This window comes from Mus musculus, chromosome 5 (genome assembly GCF_000001635.26).
Source record: "Mus musculus strain C57BL/6J chromosome 5, GRCm38.p6 C57BL/6J".
In the NCBI taxonomy this organism is placed as follows: Eukaryota; Metazoa; Chordata; class Mammalia; order Rodentia; family Muridae; genus Mus; species Mus musculus.
Window position 1 is genome coordinate 94946430 of NC_000071.6, and position 22545 is coordinate 94968974.

Consider the following 22545-nt stretch of genomic DNA (forward strand, 5'->3'; position numbering starts at 1 on the left):
GTGAAGGCTATGGTGTCAGCATGGCCTTCCATCTTCTTTCCTGTGGTGCCTTGATATACAGGCTCGAGAAGGCAATATTTCAGGTATGCTGGGTGGATTATATGTCCTATTTACACATGAATTTCAACTCAGGTAAGCATGGCCCATGTAACATCAAGTGGGGGACACTGGGGTTTGGGGAAGTAATCGACTGGATCTTGCAGGATGGGAACAGAGGTAGATCAGAAGTTTCACTAGCAAGATTGCAGATGCCTTGACTGATGTTGTTCTCTGATGAGAAAATACTGTTCAGTGTACCGTGGACTAATAGTAAAGATGTAGGTACAGGGAAAGAGCCTTCCCTTGACTCTCCCACAGGTAGTAGTAGTACCAGTTAAAGAGTAACAGAATGGAGTAAACTCACAGGGCTATGGAGGCAGCTCAGAAAAAGTCATTAACAACATTAGGTTGTTAGTGGACATTCAGCACTAGGAGAAAAACCAAACACTGCCTAGACCAGATAGGAGAAAGGAGGAGCTGACTCCATGGAAAGTCGTCTCTTTTCCACTGACACTTCACCTGTTACCCATAGGAGGTGGAAACTTTGAGTACCCGATATGCAGAATGAGCATCATGATGTTTGGGATACATGGACTGGAATTGCTGGTGCTAGCTGCTCAGGAGAGACCAAGATCCAGAAGTAGGTAGAAGAGCCTGAGCAGGAAGCTGTACCAAATCCTACTGTGAAGGTGATAACTGCTGACTTCTGTTTTGGAAAACTTACAAATGAATGATGCACATACTTCTTGGATTGAGCCTAGGAAAGAAAAGTTTGCTTGCAATCCTGAAGTAAAATGTTGACATCTTCATTTTTCAAAGGCCAGCTTTGACATCCAGGGCAAACTGAGGCTGTGCATAGAGTTGGTAGCTGATCACCCAGCTGACTTTTCTCTGAAGGAGCAAAGGTTGATTCTATGGGGTTGGCAAGAAGCAATCTGTTGCCAGCAAAATACTCAGTGGGACTGGCAAGAAGTGTTGATGGATCATACATAATTTCTCTCTCTCTCTCTCTCTCACACACACACACACACACATAATTTACATACATATTTTCTCTCTCTCTCTCTTTCTCACACACAAACACACACACACACACACACACACACACACACACACACACACGGTGGATGAAGTAAGCTTCACAACCTTCAACTTTGTACATATACATGCATACACATTTGATGGGTGGAGCAAAGCTCCAACACTCTTTTTCTTCCACAGCCTATATATCCCAGCTATATCTTCCAAACATTACAAAAATAACAGTGTACTTATAGTCTATGGTTTAAATGAAAGTTTACAATGAGTATACTAAGAGAAAATATGTTTCCCAACACCTTCACATGAGCCAATATTTTAAGTATTATTAATAAAATTATTATTCCCAAGAACCTAATTACATTTGTAACTAAGCAGCTTGAAATAGATCAGCAATGTGTAAGCAAACAAGGTAGTTTTTCTTTTTTTCTTTTTTCTTTTTTTTGTTTGTTAAATGTCAATAATAAAATAAAAAATATTTACTTATATTTTTTCTTCCAAACAACTATTTTCACTTTAATTATAAATAACTGTGGAAGCATTTGTAGCTGATAGGAAAACTGTCCACAGCATTTCCGATAATGCCATTCCTAACTTATGGGAAACAGTCTCTTGTTCTTCAGTTCAATTTACTTTGGTTCTTTAAGGGAGTAGCTTATATAAACATTGTATTAGTGTAAGATTGAAGCTTTTCTGATGGGACTGAGACAAAGGTCTCTAGTGTTCTCTCTTCACAGAGATATCATAAAAGCAATTTCATCCTCGATCTTGTCAATGTTTCTCTACTTTAAGAGTACAATTCTTTTGTACTAAGATATGATGATGATTTTTGGATGTCCTCAGTTTCTGTAGCTAAGTCTCCCTTTCCATTTCTTATTTTGTTCATTTGGATTCTTTCTCTATGGCCTTTAGTTAGTTTGGCTAAGGGTTTATCCACTTTATTGATTTTTCTCAGTCAGCTCTTGGTTTTGTTGATTCTTCATATCATGCATTTTGTTTCTTTTTTTTGTTCTTGGATATTTTATTTGTTTACATTTCAAAAGTTTTTTTCCTTTCCAGGTCTCCCTTTTGGAACCCTCCTTTCCCATTCCCCCTGCCCCTGCCTCTATAAGGGTGCTTCTCCACCCACACAGAGCATGGGTGCTCTGGGTCAATATCTTAGAAATGATATGCCCTAATCCACTTTCCATACATATTTCTTTATTTTTGAGTCAGTCTGACGTAGACTAACCTAGCCTGCAGCCAATTATGAAGCTAAGGCTAGCTTGAATATTTACCCTGATGCTACCACCCCTGAATCCTGAGACAGGAACTGTGGACCACCAAACCAGCAGTGAGATCAGTTTCTGTGGAACTGCATTCTTTTTGTTTGTTTGTTTTTGTTTTGTTTTTCGAGACAGGGTTTCTCTGTATAGCCCTAGCTGTACTGGAACTTACTTTGTAGACCAGGCTGGCCTCAAACTCAGAAATCTGCCTGCCTTTGCCTCCCGAGTGCTGGGATTAAAGGCATGTGCCACCACGCCTGACATGGAACTGGATTCTTTTAAGGAGAAATTGGAGAGTAAAACGCACCTTTAATACTGCAAGTTACTGATTGAAATGAGAGGTCCAAATTCAAAGGCCATTGAAAACCTTGCTGGAGACTGGGCTTGATATATTGCCCTCTTGCCTTCACATGGAAAGAAGAGGGAGGAGTATCAGGAGTACACAGCTGTCTTACTGCAGAGGCAGCTCATACATGACAGCCTGTGTCAACAGCAACAAAGAGCCCAAAGAAGCTAGTAGAGAGACTGATTCCCTGGATGAAGTCACTGTCTGGTCTCTCAGACACTGAGTGCTCTACTAACCTGGTTCCATGTGTCCACACCTTGACCAAATGGGCAAGCACCCATCTCATGTCTACAGGCTGTCTCTAAGATAGGCATGTGGCCCAAGATGACACCAAATATTTTTCTTTCCTCATATAAAGACATTTCAGGCATTGGTTTTAAATGATGTTTACTGGTATGAGAAGATGAGGCAGGAGATTTGTAAATTTAACCCAACATGATCTGAAGAATCAATGGCCCCAGAAAAATATTTCTGAGGGATTGCAAACCCTCTTAGGTAGACAAAATTATCAGCCAGGATAGGCTACAAAGTAAAACCCTCTGGAAGTAAAGCATCTTACAGAAATGAACAACTGGATGAGTTGATCAAAATCAACCTGAGATGTACCTCAGTGGTTCTATGCTTGCTTGGCATAGATGATGTCTTGGGGCTCCATCTCACATATTGTGAAAATAATTTGAAATTTTCAAACTTGATGGTTCAGCTCAGTGACTAATTACCACCATAGCTCAAGTCTAGTTACTGGTCTTTCTCTTTCCACCATGGGTAAACTAAGGATATCACGAATTGCTATAGGTAAAGTACTTGGAGGTATAGAATAGCAATGAATCAAAAGTTTATTTCACATACTGAAAATATTTGGAATTACCTTGAAATTTTCATTCTCAATTTTTTTATTCATTTGTTTGGTGTGTGTATGTGCATGTTAATGTATTTGTGTATTGTAGATTCTTTAGAGAGAAACTCATCATATAGGACTGTTGAGCAATAATAAGGGTCCCAAACACTGTCTTAAAAAGGACTGACAGTCAAATAGACAGATATTGTTCTAGGACAAACTACTAGTATTCTTTCACACTTCTAAGGTGCAGGCTTCAAACTAGAGAACAGAACAAACTGGGCTACTGGTCCCCAATTAAGCTCAATGAAAACACCTGAAACTTCACACATTCTCTTCACACTATGGTAGAGGGGAATACCATTGGAGGCACACAAAACTCTGGGAACTGCTACTGACCAATATCATTTTAATCAATTACTTCATTTTTCTGAAACCTGTGTGAAATGGTGTGACTTTCTCTAAGATGTTCTCAATTTTGTGTATATGCAGATTTATTGTACATATGGTGCTTGTAAATGCTAGGATCCACAGATTTCTGAAGAAATGGGATTAACACCTGAAGCCTGAGTTCCAGCTGGAGGCATCTGATGATAGTTCTGAAATCAAATTCTTCCCTCTTCTAAAGCAACATGTACTATTAAAACATGGCTCATTGCCTTTTTGGGCTCATGAACTTTTGTTTGTTGATTTGTTTGTTTTTCTGAAGAGCATGAAAGGAATTTTCTGTGAGCAAACTTCCAGCAGGTTCACAGGTTCCAAGCAACAAGGCCTGTGAAGTTGACAGGCAGACAGGGACACAGGGTGAGAGGAAGGAAGGAAAAAGGAGTGTGAGAGACACAGAGATTGGGTTTATAAATTTTTTTACCACCGGCCAACCTAGATATCCATATGTGAACCACCATAGCTGATAACTTTATCCACCTACCCCAGATATTGAATCATGACATGCTAGCATCCATGTGTTCATTTTGACTCTCTCCAGAGGATATTTGCTCAAAATGCTTAAAGTTAGATATATTATTCTACTCAGACGTTCAGGAATAACATCTAAAAAAGCACCCATGTTCTATTTATTCAATTATATATTACAGTGAAGAACAAAAAGTTTACAAGTCCATGACAAAGGATCTAGTTAATCTGTCCCAGCAGAGTCCACTCAAAACATCCAAGTTGCCTTTGCCAGTCCACAAGTCTGCTCCCCATGTCAAGCTTAGCCTCCAAAATCCCAATTATTGTACATCCTTTCCTTTCCAAGTATCTGTACATTGCCTGAAGTCAGTCTCTGAGCACCCCAGATGAGAGATGTGTCTCAAGACTGTCATTTATTCACATGCAGAAGTTCTGAATCCATGTTCACCGCCAGCAAAAACAAAGTCTACCCCCCTGACCATAGACACAGGGCTCGCCACATTTGTGGCATATACGTGTAGCAAAAGAGAGGCTCTTGGGCTGCCTTATTGCCCTTAGTGTATCCATGAGTTCCTGACAAAGTTGGGCAAATCTTTCTACAGAGACATGTCCCAACTCATTATAACACTCCAGAGGGGCAGGGTACTGTTCCACATTCATCTTGTTCCAGTTGGCTGTTTGCTGTAAAAGGTCCTTCAGGATGGGCATGGAGAAGTCATTGTTGTACAAGTTGATCTTGGTGAGCTGAGAGCATCGTATGAAGGAAGGTAGGAGTGCATTGAGCTGAGAGTCCTTCAGCTTACATCCCTGCAAATTCAGAGTCTCAAGAGTTTTTGCCACTTTCTCTAAGAGACCTCTCAGAGGCATCACATCCAAAACCTGTAAGACCATGCCTTTCATCTCCAGATGTTTTAGCTGAAAGAGACTCTGACAGCAAGAGAAGGAATCCAAGTCTGACTGTGAAATTTGGTAGTGAGTGATGGAGAGGGACTCCAAGGGTGTCATCAAGCACCTAGGAATAAGTGAGACCAGATGGTTAATTCTGGCAAGTGGTGATGGAGAGCGTGGAATGCAGTTTACACAGTTGTAGAAGGGACCAGGTGACCCAAGGTCACCCACACTTAATCTGCTCGCTTCAGTCCCACACAGAAAACCAGTTTTGCCCATAAGACACGTAGAGGAAGTTCTGTGACAAAAGAGTCCTGACAGGATCTAGGGACATTACATGTGGGCTCATTTAAAGCTGCATTTCATCCAAGTTTCTGAACAGTCACTCTTGCTATCCCTTACAGTTCCACACAATCCCTCATATCCCTTGTACTCCACAGTACTGGGGCTCAAAACCATGGGAAAGTAGGGGAAGATATTAGGCTGTTCCCACAGATCTTAGCACAGAGCTAACCTCCTCACTTTGATGGTCTCCCCCAGCTCCTAACTACAACCTTAACTCTCTGTTCCCTTCTGATCATTTTGTTTGTTTGTTTGTTTGATTATTTTGTTCCTTTTCTCTAGATAGGATTTCTCTGTATAGCCGGGCTGTCCTGGAACTCACTCTGTAGACCATGCTGGCCTCGAACTCAGCAATCCACCTGCCTCTGCCTCCCAAGTCCTAAGATTAAAGGCATGTGCCACAACTGGCCAGCACTTCTGATCATTTTGTTGGCTGTGATTCCAAGAAGAATTACAGTCTCTTCTGATCAGATCTGTGCTACTCCTTACCTCCCTTCAGTCTTTTGCTTCAGGAGTAATTATTTGAGACTTTGAATCAATACACATAACGGCCATATTCTAAAAGGTCACTAAAAATTTTTCCAGGTGGCTGACTGTCAGGCATTGTACATGAATAATCCTTAAAACGGACAAAAAAAATTCTCTGCTAGGTAACCCAGATCTCCATCCTTGCTTACCTGAAGACCTGACTCATGTGGTCTGTGAGAAAGTGGACACCTTGCATGGAGAGATGCTGGAGACAATTGAATTTGGAGAAGATAGAAACGAACTCCTTGACACACTTATCTTTCTCTGTCTCCTGTCCTATTGGCAATCTTGAAGACATTCTTATAGAGGGGTGCCAGGAGAAGTTTGCGAAGATTTCTCATCTGCCCTAAGCAGGGAGCAAAACGGGCCAGATTAAACACATTCCACTCAGTGTTCAGTTCGAATTCCTCGATGTGCTCTGGATGAAAGACATTCAAAATCTCTAAGACAAAGTCCACGGGCATAGCCCAGATCTTCATGTTTATACAGCACAAATGTAGGGAGTCCTTTCTCTGCTGGGCCCACTTCAAGAAGTATGCTTGTGTTTCATCACGGCGGGGCCTGAGGCACAGGTCTGCTACCACTTTCAGCTGCTTCCTCCGTGCATATCTGCGAAGGACCTTCACTACTGTAGGCTTCTCATCCAAGGACTCTGAAGAACAGCTACCATCCTCTGCACCAGCCCATATGTCCCAGAAGGCATGGTGCACATTCCTCAGGTCCAGAACCTGAAGTTTTCCCCTGTCGGGAGTGAAACATGTCAAATGTCAGCAGACGTGACTACCCACAGTCAGCTTTGACTACCTGACTCTAAACTCAAGTCTCCCCCACTTTGGTAAGGTATAATTTCTTTAAACAGAGTGCAATGTGCACACAAGCATGCTACAGAATCTTTCCCTGAGCTGCATGTGTAGACCTGACCACTTTCCTTCCACTAAGGTACTCTTTATTTCTCCTTAGTCCCATTAATAGTGGTTGTGGGAAAACCAGGAATAAGCTCATTCTAGAGGCTACTTAGAGTAAGCTGTAATCCACTGACAACTGTCAGTTACAACTGTCCTTAGTCCAAGAAGACAATAGCTTCAAGGTTCCTGCACCACTGTCTGATGATCCCATCGGAAGCCATTCTCCCTGAACCCACAATCTCTACTGTGTACCCAAATGATCCCTGAAAGACAACTTGATTATTACGCACCTGGGGTGAGATTCTCTTGTCAGTTGCATGTCTATTCCATCTAGCACAGCCTGCAAGGTCTCCAAGTTAGGTGACTTCATCAAAGCCCCCACAGGGAGACAGGGAAAAGTCCAGGCTGCCACGATTGCCTTCATGAGCTTCTTAAGTCTGCCAGCAAAGGCCTCCTTGAACAGAGCTGGGAAGAGCAGAAAAGGCACCTCCTCCAGACAGAACAAGGCCAAAGCCTCATCTCTCAGCAGAGCCTGCAATGCCAGATTCTGGAGAGTGGACGGAGTCTGAACAGTCATCCTCTTCGGTCTCCAGTCAGAAGGCTCCTTGGGAAGGATTCAGAAAAAAATATACTTTCAAGACAAAGTTTGTAAAACTTCTTCACCATTACATCAACCACTAATCTTCAGAGTTACTACTCTGACAGTGACAGAGAAATCAATTTACCTCTTCAACCTAAACTGGTGGTGGAGAGACAGACTCCCACAACCGGGGTCTTTCTAAAAACCAAATGAGCACATAATTTTCAAATCAAAATACTTTTTGTGTTACCCTTTCTCAAAAACATTCTTAAAAAAATATTCCAGGGGCTGGTGAGATGGCTCAGTGGGTAAGAGCACCCGACTGCTATTCCGAAGGTCCAGAGTTCAAATCCCAGCAACCACATGGTAGCTCACAACTGTCCGTAACAAGATCTGACTCCCTATTCTGGTGTGTCTGAAGACAGCTACAGTGTACTTACATAAAATAATTAAAAAAAAAATCGAAAATCAAACAAAACCAACCGACTGACCAACCAACCAAACAAACAAACATAAATCCTTGTGATGCAGATCAATATTAATTCCCAGTAAGCAGAATGACTTCAGTACATTTCTACAATTTTTAGGGTTTCCTGGGTCTGGTAAGCAGATCATGTACACAGAAGAAAGCTATGTGGAAAAGATGAAACGCAAAGCCTAAGACAATACATATGCATAACTCAAAAGTTTCACTCGAGCAATTGGGCATTGAAGAAAATCAAAGATACATGGTGTACAGGTCTACAGTGTGAGCCAGAGCCTGTCTCTCACTCTCACACACATACACACACACAAATTCAGTGAAGAAGAAACCTGAAGGAACAGTTTAGTCAGAATGAACTGCTTTCCAGCTTCCCAGGAGCCACATGGCCAGTTCTAAGAGAGTTTGAACAAGATACAGAATACTTGTCTCAAAAAATTATATGAAACACACTAATGAACTATGCAAGCTATAGAAATATATCAGTGATGCTACAGAAGTATGTCGGTGATGAGTCTAAAAATTCAATTGGAATGAAACCCAAGGTCTTTAACCTGTTCCTCTAAAGAACTCTAAACTTCTCTACATCAAACTGCATTACCCAAGGAAAAACCAGTACATACCAGTTGAGCACTGCAGATAGGTCTCCAAGTCCCAGCTGCACCAGGCAGTTATCAGGCTGCAGGTCTCTGAGTGTGTTCTCTGGATCAACTGGAGCCTTTATATACCTCTGTGCTAACCCCTCCCTATTTTAGCCACACCCTCCAACCAAAACTGGAATTGGATTTCCTGGTTTAATCTCCACCCTTCAAATTCCAGATCAAAGATCTAATCATTTCATCGGTTAAATCAGAAGGAATTGTATTCACATACTCTCCACTCTTCCTCATCCCCCCCCCCAAAGTTTCATGGATAAATATGAACATTCCACTTGTTAATTAACCATATAACATCAAGTTTTTTGATTTGTTCTTTCATTTACTTAAGGTTTACTTAGTTTTCAATTTGTTCCAGGGATCTTGTCATGCTCAGAAGCCAAGGGTGTTTTAGAAGTCTAATTCTAGAAATTCTTCTGCCTCAGAATCCTTCTTATTGCTAGGATTACTGTTATGAATAAACACATCTGGTTGGATTTCATTCATGGGACCAGAGTCATTTTTAGTTTTCATCAGCTAAGGGTTTAATCTGTTATTGATCAGAGACATACCATAATTCAAAGGTATTCTTTTTAGCTGGATTTGGGACAGAATACAGAGTCAGAGTTAGGAATAGGTACTGGAGCTGAAGGGCTGGAGTGGATGCTCTGTCAGTAAACTGCAGCAGCAGCCACGCAAAAGGTAGGGTAGGAGCAAGGATTGATTCCATTACTATAGTGGCCAGGGTGTTGTGTGTGTACTCGGTAGGGAGCTACCCAGCATTCAAGGATTCCTCTCTAAAACTCTCTGTGCAACAGACAAGATGGGGCATGCTGGTAAGCTCAAAATTGGAAGTGGGAGGTAGGAGGCTCATTTGAATGTCATCTTCAGCCAAACTGTAAGCTGAAGTATAGTCTGATCCCTAAAAGACCTGCTTTCTAAATGGACAAAGGCAAACATGAACAAGAAGGTGTGAGGGAGATGGTGCCCTTGGCTGCTCAGGCAACTTAGATTATGACAAGTTGGATCAGCCCAACAACATTCCTCAGGGATGTGGGTCTTGGGTTGGAGACTTGGCTTAGAAAGAAGGAACACCTGTCAACCTTCTATTCCTATCATCTACATGGTGGCTTGAAATGATCTGTGACTCCAGTTCCAGCAGTTGTGAAACTGCGTTCTGACCTTCTAGGGGAGCAGCCATGAGAGGGCTGCCCATTCATAGTTGTAGGCAAAGCACCCCTACACATAGAACAAATCTTACTAAAACAATATATTTATACTGAGAATGGCAGCATACACATTGATTCCCTCCCCTCAGGAGTCAAAGTTTGACTGATTCAGGGAGTTCAGAGCTACCCTTATCTTAATAACTAAACCCCAACCAGTGAAATCTATGGAGTGAGGATCTTTCACAAAATTAAACCAGAGCTGGGCAGGGTGGCACAGGGCATAAATCCCAGCACTACAGTAAGAGGCAGGAGCATCTTTGATTTCGAGGCCAGACTGCTCCTCAGAGTGGCTTATGGGACATTTAGGGCTCTTAAACAAAGAGACCCTGTCTAAAAACAACAAAACAAACACACAAACAAGATGAAATTTCCCAGATGGTGCAGGTACAGACTTAAAACCCAGGATTAGGTAGGTAGATGCAGGAGAAGTTCTGAGGTCAATGTTACTCTAGTATACAACTTGAGTTCAGAAAGAACCAGAGAAGGGTAAACTGACCAACCCTGTCAAAAATCAATCAAACAAACAAACAGACAGAGAGACAAAAACCAAACAAAAAAGTACCCAAAACACAAAATAAAATTCTTAAATTAACCTCAAGGGAGCTTAAGAGCCAGTGAGATGGCTCAGAGGGGAACGGCACTTGCTGTCAAGCCTGAGTTCAGTAGTGGTACCCACAGCTGTACTGACAGAGACCACTTCAGTTTACAGTCCACCCACTCTACATGCACACTCCCTAGCTGATCCACCAATTCACAAATGAACTAAGACAGTCAGCATGTACAGAAGAGCAGGAGAGCTATCAAGGGTGGTGGTGCAAGTTTCAGTGAACTGATGAAGGATGACCCCCAAACTACATAATGTAATTCTGTGTCTCCCATTCAAATACCAACAATGGGAGCTGGGTGTTTGATTGGCAGCTCAGCCTCTTGTTCTGGCTTCATGAATTAAAATATCTGCAGTAAAACTCCTTGGGTCAAGAAAAAAAGGCTTTCTCCAAAATGCTAACGAGATCTCCTTGGAAAAGAAAGAAGAAATCCAAAGTAGAAAGAAAGATTTTCAGAGTAAAATGGGACCAAGAGAAAAGAGACTTTGAGCTGGATGGGGCTCATGACCAGGGAATTCCGGAGCCTAGGGGCATTGACCTTGCTGAGTTAATAGGCACTACAGTTTTTAATGAAAGAGCCACAGGTACCACTGTCTAGAGATAAAGACAATGACCCGCCTTTTCATTGGATATTTTCTTTATTTACATTTTCAAATATTAGCCCCTTTCCTGGTTTCCCCTGTGAAAAACATCCTTCCCCTATGCCCTCCCCCTCCCCCTGCTTACCAATCCACCCACTCCTGCTTCCTGGCCCTGCCATTTCCCCACACTGGGGCGTATATACAGATAAGTGGATATTAGTCCAGAAGACTAGAAGCTCAGAATAGCCAAGATAAAATTAACAAACCACATGGAACTCAAGAAGAAGGAAGACCAAAGTGTGGATCTTTTATCTATCTTAAAGGGGGTGGACAAAAGGGGGGAACATGGAAGGAGATACAGACTCAAAGTGTGGAGTAGAGACTGAATAAACGACCATCTAGAGACTGGCTCACCTGGTGATCCATCCCATTTACAGTCACCAAACTCAGACACTGATGTGTACACACTTTTTCAGCATGTATAAACAATGTCACACATCAGAGTTGGAATGGAGGCTTTGTATACATACCCAATGGTGGGCAAAAGCTTTCTTCAGGTCCAGGCTTTGTGCTCAATGGGAGACAATAGATCCCTGATCATATTATATTGCAATAACTTTTTTTCTAGAGATTTTCTGAAATTGACCTGTGTTCCTCTGAGCAGCTTGTCCAGGCTGTCCTTGGGGAATTTCATGCACAGTAGAATCTGTTGTTTGGGTAGTATTGTTGCACCAAGGTTCAAGGAGCCCTGTCCTGGTGAGGTTGACCTTCTGTTCCATGCTCATCAGAGTAGAAGAATGGAAAGTCTCAAAGTTTTTCTTGATCTGGTGTGTTTCTTGTTTGTTTGTGGGGGTTTTGGGGGGTATTTTTTACATCTGTCTTTGTTTGAGGGTTTCCTCTGGACCTGACTGTGGCTGAGATCCTGTTACTAAGCACTATTCTCTGTTTGGCCATGAAACTTCTAACCCCCTTGCTATTCAGGTGCCCAGAGCTTTTATTCTGGTAGCTTGGTGCTCTCTATCACCTATGCAGATATAGCAGATGCTTCAACAACCATGCCTATAGTATTTAGCCATTCACATCTTCCTAGCACACACAATTCCTTTCTTTTTCACCTCTGAGCCACACCAGTAGGACCTGGGAAGGAACATTGTGAGGGTCACACCAACACCTGTTTGTTGCCCAAAGCTATGAGCAACCATTTTCTTCCTTGACTGACAGTTGAATTTAACAGGCAAAATCCAGAGACTACAGACTCAAAATCCAAAGGAACTGATGATCTTGGCCTCTCCCATTGATTTTCCCCAGAAATGTGGCTGTCACAGGACAATGGTCACATCTAGCCTTGATCCTCAACCTTTGCATATCTTGAAAATCTCTACCAGATGTGCCTAGAGAGTAACCTCAGGGGTCATTCCAGAATCACTTCTTCCAGGGGGAGAGCATCAATGACACTGGTTCCTATGAAAGTACAGAATATAGATCAGTTTCCTTCCAGTCCAGTGTACACAACGAAAAGGCTTGCTAGCTACAAGTCTTGGAACAACTTCTCTTGAGGCACTTTCCTCAAGATTGGGTCTCATTCAAGGAGCCACTGGCCTTCTCCATGTTGTGGGTTCTCTCATGATCAAGAGTTCTATAGCTCCCAATTTTCAAGCTTCCAAAACTGTACTACCTCACTTATCAAGTCTGGATACTGAGATCCTTTCCTGTAATGAACCCCCATGCTATTCGTTATGGCTGCCTAGGTGAAATAGTCCTCATTTATAACCCTGTCTACACGCAAATTAAAGAAGATACTATCTCTGCCTCTTTGTGTAGTATGAGCCTTCAACCTGTCTAGTTCCTATCTCAGTGGCATTATCTGTAGACAATGTGCTAAGCTGGCACTCCTTCATGTTAATCAGATATGGGATAAAGAGATGGTTCAGGAGTTAGGAGCATGGGGGACAAAAACACAGGAGCTGACACACAAAAGCTAGGATATGTACCTGAGGTATCTGTTAGAGAAGCCAGTGCTCTAACTACTCAGTCATATCTCCCTCCCCTTTTCTTTGCGTCTCCCTTACTGAAATATTTTTTTTTCATACATCGTGTTATGATTATGGTTTCAACTCCCCCAACTCCTCTGAGGTCATTCCCACATTATTTTCCATCTCAATCCACACCCTTTGTATCTCTCCTGAGAAAAGAAACAGGCACTTAAAGAATCCAGAAACATGTGTGGCAGAACACAAGTGTACTGCCAGGACAGGGGAGGAAGAGGCAGGACCACCTCCAGCCTGGCCTAGCAAGTGAGTTACAGAACAGTTTAACATACAATGAGACCCTGCTTGAAAAACAAACAGAGAAATGAACAAATAAACCAAAAGAGCAACAGAAAATCAAAAGAAAAGAAAAACACACAACTTGGAACAGGACAATATAAATAAACCAACAGAAAAAGAGAGCCAACCCATCAAAAATATAAAGTAGAATCATCAACAACAACAGCAAAAAAAATCCCAAAGAAATACAGAATACATTCAAAAACACAGAAATCCCAGAAAAACAGAAAGAATTTATAATCTAAAAGCAGAACAATATAAATAAACAAAAGTGTATAACACAACTTTCTAACACTCAGATCTGCTAAATTGTCTTTGAGTTTGTTTTGTTTCCCTCCTACAACTGGTTAATTAGTCTTCTTTTAAGAGTAGGATTTGCATTCAACAGAAAATTTCCATTTAACTCCAGGCAGTGGTGGTGCACATCTTTAATACCAGCATTTGGGAGGCAGAGGCAGGCAGATTTCTGAGTTCAAGGCCAGCCTGGTCTACAAAGTGAATTCCAGGACAGCCTGGCCTACACAGAAAAACCCTGACTCAAAAAACCAAAAAAAAAAAAAAAATTCCATTTAACAAGTTTAGTGTTTCATTTGGAAGACTTTACTTTATAGATTGGAGACAGCTTCTGGGTTCGGAATGGGAGCTTCTCTCAATACTGTCATGAGGTAGAATCTGTGCATGCCCTGTGCCCGCTGCTTCAAGCTCTCTAAATTCATATGTGCATCAGTTCTGCTGTGTTTTAGAAGGCCTTAAGGTATCTTCAGTAGAACGATGGCTACTATGAACATAGTCAAGCAAGTATCTTTGTGGCATTGTGGGTCCTCTTTGGCTTTCTGTCTGTGAGTGGTAAAGCTGGGTCTACAAGGTAGATTGAATCTCAGTTATTTGAGAAACTGCCAGATTGATCTTACAAGTGGTTGTGCAAGTTTGGACTCTCTTCAACAATAGAGATGTGTTCCTCTTGTTCCATAACCTCCCCACATGAGCTGTGAAATGAGGTTGAGAGCTCCGATTCAATCACTGAAAAGGTTGCATGTTACAAATACGATTAAAAGGGTGGAGTTTAATCATTTACTCCAATTCCAGTTTGGGATTGGTGGGTGTGGCTACAAAAGGGAGTGGTGAGCAGAGAGGTATATAAAGGCTTCACTGGAGCCAGAGAACACATTCAGAGAACTGCAGCCTGAATAACTGTCTTGTTTGACCAGCACTCAGAGACCTGTCTACAGTGTTCAGAACTAGTAGGTAATGATATTCCCCTGGGTCATGCGGTTTGATGTAGAGACATTTAGACTCCAAGTTAGGACAAAACATGTTAATTTTTTCTTCTTAGAGGAATACATTGAACACCTGGGATTTAATTTCAAATGAAGTTTTAGCTTCATCACAAACGTATATGTTAACCAGGTGATTTCATTATTATGGTTGATTTTCTATTTTGTTTAAGTTGTCCTACAAATGGCCATGTGGCATTGGGTAGGGTGAAAAGCAATAACCTTTTGACTCATAAGACTCCTCAGTATTAACATTACTAGTGTGTTCCCTCACATTTCCATTCACTCAAATGTTTGTGCTTGTTTTTGTGAGTCACTGGCTCACCTGGAGACCAGGGGACCATGTGTCTTTGAACACCTTTAACTCACAATAGCTGGAGTTACACTTGGAGTGTCTTAATGTCTCACTCAATGTCTTACATTAGGCTTTGCTTTATATCGCTTTCACACAGCTTTGATTTTTTTGATATGGTCTGTATTTGGGACCTAGAAAACCCTGAAAATTATAGGAACCCATTGTCATCATCATGCTTAGTGGATCAATATTGATCCAAGACACAGGGTGTTGTGTGTGTGTGTGTGTGTGTGTGTGTGTGTGTGTGTTTACTGCTTCCATGATTGTTGTGTGTTGCATTTTTGTTTTGGGATTTTTTTTTCTTTTTTCTTTTTCCTTTTTTTTTGTTGATTTTTTAATTACATTTGAATTGTTGTTCTTTTTCCCAGTCTTTTCTTTGGCAGCCCCTGACCATCATCTATCCACTTTGACTCTAAGACAATACTCCCTTACACACACACCCAGTCCCCAACAAGCCTCCACAGGACCAAGCATCTCCCTTCCCATGGATATCAGATAATTCAATCATCAGCTACATATTTATCCAGAGCCGTGGATGCACCCGTGTACAAACTTTGGGTGATGGTTTCATCCGTCAGAGCTCTGAGGGGTCAAGTTAGTGGATATTGATGTTATTCCTATGGGGTTTTAATCTCTTTCACCTCTTCTGTTCTTCCCTAAGCCTTCCATTGTGTTCCCCTGGCTCAGTCCAATGGTTGCCTATAAGTGTCTGCAATTGTCTTACATGCTGGCACAGCCTCTCAGAGAACAGCTATACCAGGCTCTTATCTGTAAGCACATCTTGGCACCAACTATAGTGTCGGGGATTAGTGTCTGCTGATGGGATGGATCCCAGGGTAGGCAGTCTCTGGATGGTCTTTCCTTCAATCTCTGATTCATTTTTTGTCCAAGTTTTTCTTTAGATGGGAACAATTCTAAGTTAAAAATTTTGAGATGGGTGACTGGGCCCTTCCCTCACGTGGGGAACATGCCTATCCACTGAGGCTGGTCTCTTAAGGTTCTATCTCGCTTGTGATGCACATGTTGTCTTGAGCCATCCACATTAAGTCCTGTGAGTCTTGCCAATTCAATATTACTTTCATTCTTTCTTTTTTTAAAGAGTGTGTCACATACAAAATTTTTGATCCAAAAATTATATACCCATTTGGGTGATAGAGAGGCTGCCATGATGACAGTGTGGGCGACTGTCTTTCTATGATGTCTTAGGATGAAGAGGTAAATTGATGTCTCTACCATTGCATGAGAAGTAAATCAGAAGCTTAGTGGTTGATGTGATGGTGAGGAAGTTTTATAAATATTCTCTTAAATGTATATGCATTTCTGACTCCTTCCCCAGGATCCTTCTGATTGGAGACCTTAAGAAGATGAATGTTCATACCCCATCCACACTCCAGAAGCTGGCAATTCAGACTCTGGTGAGAGAGAGCAGGCTCTAGGCATGTCTGATCTGGAGGAGATGGCCCATGGACTCTTCCCAGCACTTTTCAAGGAGGCCATTGATGGCAGATATATCAAGCTCATAAAGGCATTGGTGATAGCCTGGCCTTTCCACTGTCTCCCTGTGGGGGCATTGATGAGGACTACTGACCTGGAAACATTGCAGGCTGTGCTAGATGGAGTAGACATTCGTCGAACCATAGGGTTTCACCCCAGGTAAGCAATTTCCAAGTCCTGTAGAAGGGAGCAGAAGGAGTACACATTAGACATTGTCAGGGAGATTAGATCTGTCATAAATGGATCAGATGCTTCTGATGGCATCATCAGGCAGGGATACAGGGTTCTTGACAGCTACTGTTTACTTGTACTGAGCACAGTTCGATATGGATTAGCCTTGAATATGGACTAGAGTAAATGTGGCCTCACAGTGGAATGAGCCTATCCCTGACATTCCCACAAGAACTAATAATGTAAGTAAGGAGAAGTAAAGTGTACCTTATTGAAAGAAAAGTATTCATGTGTACAGAAGCACAGGAAAGCTTCAGTAGCAAGCCTAAGTCCAACTTGGATATCAGGTCCTGAAAAAAAATGTACACTTTAGCACGGAAGATAGACGAGTTTAGATATATGTAGTAAAAGCTAATTCAGGGTCTGCCATCATACTTATGTTTCACCTGCAGGAGGAAAAAACTACAGTTTCTCGACCTGAGGAATGTGCACCATAGCTTCTGGAACATATGGACTGATTCAGAAGACAGTGACTATTCAGCAGAGATCTTGGATGAAAAGAAAGCCCTGCAGGTCCGTCCCAGATATGCACTGAGGCAGCGTCTGAAGGTCACAGTTGACCTGTGCATCAGGTCCTGCCTTGATGAAGCACAATCATGGTTCTTGAAGTGGGCCCAGGAGAGAAAGGGCTCCCTATATTTCTGCTGTACAAAGATGAAAATCTGGACTCTGCCAGTAAAAGCTCTCAGACATATCTTCCACGTTTTTGATCCAGAGCACATCATGGAGTTAGAACTAAATACTGAATGGACTCTGTTAGAGTTGACACGTTTTGCCCCCTATTTTGGGCAGATGAGAAATCTTCACAAAGTCTTCCTGGCACCCCTCCACAAAATCGACTTCCATTTACCCAATAGAACAAGAGTCACCGAAGTCAAGTGTATCAACAAGTTTGCTTCTCAGTTCTCCAAATTCAACTGTCTGCAGCATCTTTTCATGTTCTGTGTCCATTTTCTCAGATCCCAGATGAATCAGGTCCTAGGGTAAGCCATGATGGAGAGCTGGTTCAGCTATCAAAGCAAATCTGTCTCTCTTTTCTTAAGGGTTATGGGGACATGATGCCAACCAGTCACTAGGAACAAATATTTAGAGACTCCAAAGACTGGAAGTTATGTCTTGTTTCCATGAATACTCAGTTATACAAGGGAAATTTTACAAGGTAAATCAGTGTCTCAAATGAGCACTCATGAAGTAGGAAAGTGATTTGAGGTAAAGAGTAGGTCAGATCTAGAAAGGATCAGTTGTATTTCTTCCTAGAATCATGGCCGACCAATCAAATGGAAACTGAAGAGGAATGGAAGTGTGTAGTGAGAAGTCAGGGGACTCACAAGTACAGGGTAAACAGGAGCTATATGCTCAGATCTGTTAGAATAGCCTTCTATCATCACCCAGTTCCCATGGGTTAAATATTTTGAACACAGTAGTGCTGAATACATGGGACAGGATGTAGAGCTTGGGCTGTAAATGAGAGCAAGCATGACTGCAGAGGGAATGATAGAATGCAGATTCAGTGAACACACAGCAAATATTGAGATCCTGTCAGAATTCTATTGGGATGGAATTTCTTCTGTGTGCTATCTGGGATTAGGGGATGAACTGGTTCTCAGGTTTAGAGTGAGGCCAGGTGATAAATTATGAGGTTGACATGACTGAGCATTTTCCAACAGGAAGCATCATAGATGATATCCTTAATGACTTAGTAAAACTAATCTTGGGGCACCTGAGTCCTTCTACCACTCTGAATATCCCTGCCAAACCTCTCCAATGCCATTTGCCAGAATTAACCATCTGTCTCCTTTACCTCTAGGTGCTTGATGACACCCTTGAAGACCCTCTCCATTACTTACTCCCTGGTTTCACAGAGAGATTTGGATTCCTTTGCCTGCTGTCAGAGCCTCTTTCAGCTAAAACATCTGGAATTGAGAGGTGTGGTCTTACTGGATTTGGATCTTATGCCTCTGAGGGGTCTCCTCATGAAAGTGGCAGGCATTCTTGAGACTCTGGATTTGCAGGGGTGTAGAATGAAGGACTCCCAGCTCAGTGTCCTCCTACCTGCATTCAAACAATGCTCTCAGATCTCCAATATCAACTTCTACAACAATGAATTCTCCATGCCCTTCCCGAAGGACCTTTTGCAGCACACAGCCAACTGGAGCAAGATGAATGTGGAACAATACCCTGCCCCTCTGGAGTGCTATGATGAATTTGCTCAAGTCTCTGTAGAAAGATTTGCCCAAGTTTGTCAGGATCTCATGGATACACTGAGAGCAATAAGGCAGCCCAAGAACAGCTCCTTTGCTACAGATATCTGCCACACATGTGGGGAGCGCTGGGTCTTTGACCAGGTGGCCAACCTTTGTCATTGCTGGCAGTAAAATGGGAACATTCTGGATTGGAATAAAAATAAGGTTTGGGACACATGTCTTACCAAAAAAAATTGTATTTTCCATCTTCATTTGTAATAAAAAGAACAGAGAAAAAAATCTCACTCAGCCTAGTCATTATACCCCTTTTCTGTAAACTATCAATAAAATAATTTGTTACTCTGTATTTATTGAAATCTTAGAACATGATTTCTTTGTTTAAACATCATTGTTATTGTCTGAATTGAATAAAGCATCTAAATTAAAAGACTACAAAAATCACCCTCTGGAAAGAAGTAAAAAAGTACACATTGAGGCCAGGCATGTCAAAATTCACAATCTTGGGAAAGTGGATAAAGTTATCAGCTATGGTGGGAAATATATGAACTTCTAGGCTGGCCTAAAGTACAGAGGAAGAAAAAAAATAAAGAACATAACTCTCTCAGACTCGTTCTTTCTGTCTTCCCTCACACCCTTTCTCCCTGTCTGAATGTCCAATTCCCTGACCTTGTTCCTTAAGACCAGTGAACTCACCTGATATTTTCCCACAATTAACATGCTTTCATATTCTTAAAACAAACAACATGTAGATTGAGAGAGACTCTTCACCGGTGAAGAGCACATGCTGCTTTTGCAGATAACGAAAGTTCTGTTTCAGAGCTAATAACCAGGTGGCTGTCAAATGGAACTCAAGCTTCAGGTGCTAGGACCCTCCTTTCTGTCCTCTGTGGATCCCACCTTTCACATGCACAAATCCACATAATACACATGTAGCTATTCCACCAGCTGAAGAAGTCTTTAAATAAAAAAAGGACTCAATTTCACAAGGGAATAAAAAATGGCCCAATTAATTAAAATGGTGATGTTGTTCATTAGCACTTGTGTCTCTGTGAAGAGAGCATGTGGAGTTTTAGGCATATCCTTTGAGCTCCATTGGTGAGCAATATTGTAAGATGCTCTGAGCTCCAGAGTTTGAACTCTTTCACCATGGGTGAGTGAGAAGAAATTAGTAGTTTGTCACTCTGCAATATTTATTTCTGTATGGATTTAATGTATATTCCTCTTTTATTTGCATGTATCCTTGTATGATAGAAAAAGGCATCAGAACGTTGTATAGATGGTTGTCAGCTACCAGGTGCTTGTCTAGAGCTGAACTCCAGTTGTCTGAAAGACCAACCAGGACTCGTAGTTTTTGATCCTTACAGGCCCATGTTTGAGAATGGTAAGCACACTCATTGATAGAGAATCAAAAGGAATCAGGAATTTATTTTGCACAAAAGCTTACGACTTTGGCATTATCTTTAATTCATTACAATTCAAACATTTTGTGTACATGTGTGTGTTGCTGGTTTGCTTGATTGTTTCCTTTTTTTAGATAGTCACTATATAGATCAGCCAATGATAAAGCAATATACTGAGTCATTCTAAGAATGGTCAGGGGGCTGGTGAGATGGCTCAGTGGGTAAGAGCACCCGACTGTTCTTCCGAAGGTCCGGAGTTCAAATCCCAGCAACCACATGGTGGCTCACAACCATCTGTAACGAGATCTGACTCCCTCTTCTGGAGTGTCTGAAGACAGCTACAGTGTACTTACATATAATAAATAAATCTTTAAAAAAAAAAAAAAAAAAAAAAAGAATGGTCAGGATGAGCTTCATTTCATAGAATGTTTACCTAGCCATTCACAGGATCTGTGAACCAAATTAAAAGGGTATGATAATATGTAACAATTATCTCAGCACCCTCTAGGTTGAGAATTCAGAGCAGGAATTCAGTAGCATTCTATCTACTTATCTAATACCTAATATAAAAAATCAAAAACTTCCTCTTGATAGGGAGCTAGAGTCCCTGAGCACTTTCCTTTTGATGTCTCTTGACCTCATCTTATCCCTGATCAGGAAAGGAACAAAACCGTTCAAAATAATTAAATAAAAATCAAAATAATAAAAAAAACCTGAACAATTTCTATAGTATAGTCTTTACGCATATCTTGATCAGAGAAGAGAAAGAAACAATGTACAGAGGGAGAGAAATAAGAACTAAATATAACCTTACCTATTTATGTCTTAGGGAAATGTCTGACTGAAACAGCATTCTTTGTGTAATTGACATATACTAATTATCAGTTATAAGTACATACTAACTAAAGGCACCAAGCTTCAATCCAATGTTCAGAACTTTGTCTTATATCAAAATAATTGCATATTTCATGACTATTAAGTGTAATTATAAGTGGTTCATGAGAATATATGTTGCTAACATGTTTCAGGAAAAACTTGTTTCTGTTCAGTTTGTGGTGTGCAAAGTTTAAATGCTAACATGTCTAGCTCCATGTTTCTCATTTCTTTTTGTTTTCATTAATTCATTTATGTATTCACTTTATCACCTGATCACTTCCTGCCTGTCTTTTCCTCCCAGTTCTACCCTCTGACCTTTTCATCTCATTTCTTTCTGCCATTGTCCTCAGCAAAGGAGAGGCACACACTCCCCACCCCTACCAGGTTCCACACCACTTTGACACACCACGTTGCATCAGGACTAAATGCATCCTCACCCACTGAAGCCAGACAAGTCAGCCCATCAAGGGGAAAAGGTTCCAAAAGCAGAGAACAAAGTTCAAAAGGAGAAAACACCCAGTCTGATTTTTAGGAGACCCACATTTAAGACCAAGCTTCACATCTGTTCCATATGAGTAGGAGGCCTAGGTCCAGACCATGCATGCTCTTTGATCGGTAGTTCAGTCTGTGTGAACTCCCAATGGGTCCACATGACTTAGTTATGTAGGTCTCCTTCTGGAATGCTTGACTCTGTTGTAAAGCTCTGATGACCCTTAGCTAATGGGGACCCTCGAGTGAAGAACTCGTAAAAGGTGATGATTTCAAAGTCAAGAGAAATTTATTGTTCCAGTATGCTAGGATCGTCATGCACCTCAAGAAGAGGCCCCAAACCCACACGGCCCATTTGGCCAGTTTTTATACAGCAACTAGGCACAGTATGAATTTTAAACTAATTGGTCTTTAGGAAATGAGGTGGCAAGGACTTCTCTTGTCCATAGGTGACAATGGACGCTGTGCCCATGGGGAATCCTGAGAAATGTAATCCAGGAAGGGAGGGTGCTTACATGCTTCATGACCTCATCTGTCTTCCAGGAATGACTGGGTCCTTAAGCTCTGCTGTTTGGTCAAATTTGGTAAAAGCCCTGGGCTGATCTCTTCACCATCTGGCTCCCTCTATCCTTCCTCTGACTTTTCCACAAGACTCTGAGAATTCTGCCTAATTTTTGGCTGTG

General features: G+C 41.6%; 2 pseudogenes; one reads left to right on the plus strand and one right to left on the minus strand.

Moving 5' to 3' along the window:
• Positions 1-96: 96 nt before the first annotated feature.
• Positions 97-19268, plus strand: Gm7647 (annotated as a pseudogene).
• Positions 4818-8846, minus strand: Gm3176 (annotated as a pseudogene).
• Positions 19269-22545: the final 3277 nt, after the last annotated feature.